This window comes from Equus przewalskii, chromosome 16, assembly GCF_037783145.1.
Source record: "Equus przewalskii isolate Varuska chromosome 16, EquPr2, whole genome shotgun sequence".
In the NCBI taxonomy this organism is placed as follows: Eukaryota; Metazoa; Chordata; class Mammalia; order Perissodactyla; family Equidae; genus Equus; species Equus przewalskii.
Window position 1 is genome coordinate 73,462,833 of NC_091846.1, and position 6,909 is coordinate 73,469,741.

Here is a 6,909-nt window from a genome sequence, read left to right on the forward strand (position 1 = left end):
TCAGGATCTGTTCTATAAAACAGATATTAAATATATATATTTATGTGTATATATACATATATTTTGTTTGTACATATATGTGTTTATAAATATATCTGCATTTAATATTAAATGAACATTTAATATTAAATGAATATGTTCAAATATATATATTTGTTTACTTCTTGAATATATATTCAGCTAACCTTCACCCCAAACTTACATAACAGTCATTTTTTTTTTTTTTTTTGAGGAAGACTGGCCCTGAGCTAACATCTGTGCCCATCTTCCTCTACTTTATATGTGGGACATCTGCCACAGCATGGCCTTTGCCAAGCAGTTCCATGTCCGCACCCGGGATGCAGACCAACAAACCCTGGGCCACCCAAGTGGAACGTGTGCACTTAACCACTGCGCCACCGGGCCGGCCCCAACAGTCATTTTTATAATCATCATTTTGCAGAAGAAGAAACTAAGGACGTAAATGTTAAGTAGCTTGCCCTTGGTCACAGCTCTAGCAAGAGGTGGAGTTGAGTTTTGAAATCTGGCCAGCTCTGAGTAGAATGCAGATGGCTGCCCTGAGTCCCTTAGGCTAAGTTAGATCTCCCTGGTAAATGACGCACAGGACCCTACACATTTTCTCTGCAGTTTTCTTTCCATGGATATTTATTCAAGTAATGATGTGAATGATGTATTCAGTGCTTCTCTTTTCTGCTGGGCTCCAGGCTTCGTGAGGGCAGGCATGGCATCTGTTTGGGTTCCACTGCATCCCACGCACTGGTACAGGTCCTGGCACACAGTGAGCATCAGTAAATGCTCATGCACAGACTGGTAAGAGAGCAGCTAAATAAACCAATTCACAGCAAGAAGAATGCCAACTGCTAAAGGTGCCTGACTGTAAAAGACCTTCTACTTGGCTGAATTTTATGTAGGATGACATATAAAACTTTGTCATAAATGACTAAATAAAAACGGATATTTCTCAAAATTATCCCACAGAAAAGAAAGTCACCTTGTATTCGAGCCCTAACAAAGTATCTCATATTACAGGGCACTTTTCTGACAATTTTATTTTGAACTACAAAGTTCTGTTTTGGGGCAGACATGTGGCCTGAAAGAGCCTCAATCAATACTGGCTCAGGCTGCTTACAGAGGTCACTTGAAGTTACAGGCAAAAACGAGACAAAGAAATTGAATACACATTTGTGAATATTTTCCTCAGAATGAGCTCATAATTGCAAGTGTTGAATGTCATTATATACAAGTATTTTAATATAGGTTGAAAAGTAATATAGTAAATATTTTAGTCACATCATGGAGCATGTGAATTTGCATTTCTAGAACAAATAAAAATGGCAATATTTTTAGTGTTATGTAAATCAGCATTTGCAGCTTGAGATAAACTCTCTAGCAACAGCATCATACGTCAATCCCAAAAGGTACTGCATCTCATATAACTGGGAGGGAAGTGAAAAAGACGCTCTGAGAAGGGCAGTGGGTAGGTGACTCATGGAAAGGACATGGTGATGACTAACTCACTGATATCCAGGATCTGAGGGCAGAGTTTAAATTAAATTCCTTAATTTAATATGCTGGTTTGAAAAGTCCATAGCTCTATATTGATAATTTATGACGCAAAGGTAAAATTTGCTTTTATAGACGTATATAATCAAATAATTAAATACCCAATTAATTATATAAATATTACTATAACTATATAATTCATCACATATAATCATAATATAACTGAGAATATATGATCTGTTATATAACTACATATAATATACATACATAATGACCAATATATAATTATATATAAATACTACATTTGGTTATATGTATGCATACAAGTGTAAAACTAAATTTAATATTCATATATTCCTGTTGGTCAAACACTTTTTGGATCTTTTCATTGGAAAATCAGAGGAGTATTGTTGTACTCATGTTCACCTGACATTTCCCCAAATGTGCAATTTCTTGTTCTCCGTCCTCCTGCCTTTCTTCTATCCCAGCAAAGTTAAATAGACTAACTTAGCCGCTCAGAGAGGTGGCACCTTGATCAAAATGAAGTTGGCTCAAGCCCCAGTGTTGTCCTGCCTGGGTGTGGGTCCAAGTGACGGGTAAGAAGGAGACAAGCCAATTCAAGAGGAGCAGAGGACCAGTGTGCTCTTTCTACTTTTCTCTCTCTCTCTTCTCTTTCTCTTCATTCCATCTGAACTTTGAAATACTAAACTTGCACTATAAAAATATGACAAATTATATTTATCAAGTAAATTTATCCATGTCTAAATGAACAAGCATCCTTCTTTTGAACAGTAACAATTTTTCATAAACTACATTAGTGTCAGGTTAAATTTGTTATATGTTTTGTGGAATTACATCACTAAAATCTCTTCATGTACCTTCCATTTTCTCAGTTCTTCAGGCCCCGTGATGATACAGTCATAAATGGGAGAAAAAAATCTAAAATGTAAAAGAGAACATAGCCTCTGACAGTCATGGGAATTTAGATCTATACAGGTAAATATACAAATAATTTTAAATGTACTGTTGTTTCAGTTAAGGAGCACATTCTCATTTTTCTATTTTCTGTCTAATGACATACTCCTTGTGGTGTACTCAGTTATGCTTATAAGAAACAAAATATTGCATAACATCTGCTGTGTAGGTGTATTCCAGAGGTTCTATCTATAATTGCCAAAACTATGAATACATCATACTCATATGGGATTTTTTACATAGAACATTTTCTTCTTAATCTTCATGCTTAGCTTAGGAAAAAAGTGTTTTCAAGTGCTTGTTAAATTCATACATATTTTATTGTGAATAAAAACACAATTTGAAAGATCTTCTATCCAAGAAATTAGTTTAAATAAAATATTGTATTATAAGCCTTCATATTGTATACAGGAATATCTGTAGAATATGTATTCAGTACTGAGACAGCTGTATTTTGAATCTAAAGATTTTTTGCAAGGAGAATGGATAAGGGAATGCCCACATGTTGTGCGTTGGTTTCTTGCTGGGCACCATGTAAAATGCATCCCCAGCAAAAATTTCATCTCTCATGTGTTTTAAATTGAATCTGTCTTTCTTGATACCTATGTAAGAAAGCAACATGCAATATGTGGCTACGTGTTTCAGATTTCAGCATCAGCCTTGATTCGTTTCCTTGGAAATGGTGAGCATCAAGGAGAGTAGACTAATGTAGTCTGTTATAAGTTCACAGAGTCATAATTCTTGCCAGCTGGGAAATCCATTGTGCTCACTATAATATTTTGGGGGACTTGAGCTTCTTTCTCTCTTTCAATAACTATTGAAAGTTCCTTGTGATATTAACTATCATAATTACTAACCAACCAGGTTCTAGTTCCCGCCTAATTTCTGGGAATGTGATTTACCTATATTTACAAGAGACTTCCATGACCACCCGGGCAGCCCAGCCAACTGGATGAAAGCTGGACCTGGAGCCTGGCTGCCTGGGTTTGAGGCTCATCTCTCCCATTTGTTATTCATGGCCTTAGACAAACTGTTTCATATGTCTGTCTCAGCTTCTGCAGATGCAAAATGAGAATACTAAGAGTTACTACCCTTAGAGGGTTACTTAGAGAACGTAATGAGTTAATATATGATTATTTAGAACAATTCCTGGCACATAATGAGTGCTATATAGGCTGGCTTAAAAATTCTTATAGGAACTATTTAAAATGAAAAGCATATACTTGCCTCTGTTTTCAGGGAAGGTACTGTGCAGTAGCTAACACTGCCCATTCTCCTTTGGGCTTCAGTGAAATACATTCCATGTGCCAGAATTTCCATTCATCGCTTCATCGAATGCTTACTGAACACACTCTGCGTCAGACCCCGTGTTAGTGACAAGAACCAAGTCTGAGTAAGGCGGCATCTCTGTGCTTTAGGAGCTGGCAGGAGAGGGGAGAATCTCACATATACAGGAAGCTAAAAGGTGATAAATGCGTTAAGTAAGCATCTTTGCAAGGTGAAAGGACATGGAGAGTTCTAATTAAGGCCATCCTGAGGTGACCACAGCTAGAACACTGGAATCAGCACACCTTAGTTTAAGTGCTAGACCTGCTCACGACAAAACTTATGAGCAAAAATAAACTCCCTCACCTGTAAGTCTCCATTTCCTTTCTGCAAAATATAGGAGATAAAGCACTTAGCTCACAAGGTTGACATGGTAATATTATTTTTTACAATAATGGCTAATATTGATAGAACATTATGAGTCAGGCATTAGGCTGATGGCTTTAGATGGGTCCCCAAGAACTGTACAGAAAGTACTTAGACTAATGCCTAACACGTTAGGAGACATTTGAAAACAGCCATTAACATTTGTTTTATTTCCTTTAACATCACATGAATCTGCATCTGAGTTGAAGGATAGCCATTTCCAGTAGTGAGTTCTTCCACGGTAGACTCGAGTTTCCTATCTACTTTCTAAAGAGTCTATCTGTGTGTACTATTGGATAAAGACAGAACACTGGCAGAAGTCATCTTCTTAGGGGGTTTATGGATATGTGGCTCTGCCTGGAGTGATTCTGTGTTTTACTGAATGAAGATAAATCATTAATTCTGAAAGGTCATAGTAACATCCAAAGGAGCCTAACATAATCTGAACACCTAGTAGGGTAAGGGTGGGTAGTGCAACTGAACACAGGCTATTTTAGTCTCCTCAGCCTACGACAAATGAGGACATGATGGTTTCTGTATCTAGTGATAGTATAACCCCCAGACGAGTCATGAGTCAGGCTGTTCCCAACCCATGTTCATTGGTAATTGTCTAGCTTTAGAAAATCCAGCTATACAATAATTTGGCTTGATAGATTAATTTCACTGTTGTGTTCAGAAGGCACACAAGAGAATGGTATGAGACAAAGTCAGAGCATGTAGCAGGTAGTAAGCAAGAAGAAGGAATTTTAATTTTTTCCGAGACTGATGGTAAGCCAGCTATAGGTTTTAAGCATGTGAATGTCATGGGTATATTTTACATGGTTCTCACAGTTCACTTGGCTGCTAGACCGAGAGCACATAGAAGGGATAAGAGCTGGGCAGAAGACAGATAAGAGTCTACATTGATAGCCCTGGCAAGAAATAGAAAGCACCTTGGATGAGGGAGTGATAATAAAAATGGAAATGATGTGATGGGATATATGTTAGTGAGATAGTTGACACTATTTTTTTTCCATCCCAACGTTCCTAACCTGAGAATGTATAGCATCAGGGACTAAGCAAAAGAGATGAAGCAATGAAAAAGAATCTTGATTTTTATCTTGAACAACTGTTGGTTCCACATACGTAAATGTGGAACTCTGAGGAGGGAAATGATTTTGGAAGTATGAGAAATAAAGAGTTATTTTTACCAAGTTAAAATTGAAATACATGTTAGATATTTGCATCAACATATAAGCAGGTAGCTGGATGTATGATTCTGGAGTTTGTGTATGGAAATATTAGTTAGACATCTATTTGAAAATCTTGAGTTGGGTATAGAATCTAGTCCAAGAGAAAAGTTGGGGTTAGATATGGAAGTGAATGGAAACACTGAACAACAGAAAATATTTAGAGGAGGGACGAGAACGCAGAATAAAACTTTACTAAATGTCATCACTGAGAGATGAAGATGTAAGAGGCGTCAACAAGGAAGAATGAAAGAGAACTACATGAGAGGTAGAATGAAAGGCAAGAAAGGCAGTGTTCTGGAGGGAAAGGAAAGAAAGGACGGTGCAGCTATTTTCTGATGAATGTTGCTGAGGTATTACTGAGGAAGATCTCAGAGGCTGATGAATTTGGCAGTGTGGACACCTTTGGAGACCTCCATGAGAGCAGTCTCAGTGACGCGATGTGGCCAAAGTCTGTTTTCAGTGATAGAAGAGCTGGGAGAGTGACTATGGAGGGCAATTTCAACATGTTTTATTGAGGAAAGGCTTACAGAATTGGATTGGGAATTGGAAAATAATGTGAGGTGAAGGTTTTTTAAAATTTTATATAACTTTTTAAAGATTGGGGATATTGGGTCTTGTTTGTGGGATGATGAGAAGAATTTAATGGAGAAAAAGAAATTAGAGATGCAGAAGAGAAATTGCATAACTGCAGAGAAAATGAGAAGTCAATATGGGACAGGATCTATAGAATAAGAGAAGTAATTGGTCTCTGGTAGAAGTAGGGACATTTCATCCTTAGTAGTAGGACTGAGGGTAAATATTATAATTTCAGAAGCAGATAGATTGGCAGATAGGTGGTGGGGTGATGAGCATATTTTTTAACAGGTGCTTTAAAAAAACTGTCTTTCCTATTTAAATGACTCTATAGAGAAATGCAGAATTTTTCTGTGCATGACCCCAGGAGGCAGCTCTAGGTTATCCCTACAAAGCTGAGTTCTGGGCCTCCCTTTTCCAGCAGGCTTGGTGTCCTATCCAAGTTCAATTTCCCAGCAATTGAGTGTCCAGATGCTGAGGAGCTGGCATTTGCTAGCACTCTCCCAAATAGAAAGCTTAAGATGAATCTGCCTGTTCCCCACTGACAGTTGCACCCTCAGACAGCAACAAGGTGGTGAAGTTCCTCTCCTGGAACCTATACTCACAGTGCCTCTAGAACTCTCCACAGAATGCCAGAACATGGGAACAGTATACCTGGGTAAACCTTCCCCAAGAGTTCCTGAGCCAAGTGCTGCTCAGGACTGCTGTCCTTGTCCATGGCAGAGGGCTTAGTCTGGGTCACCCCAAGGGCTGGAGACATCCCCTAGAGGTGAGATAAGTTATAAGAATGGACAATAACCAAGTGACCACATTGTTTGTCTGTGGGCCCAAATTGCCTTAAGATAATGGGAGCAAACATCCGCTGGAAGGTGAAGGTGAGTCACTGTGGATACCAGGTGGCTCAGAGGTGGGTGAGTCACCTACTTTCCAGGTG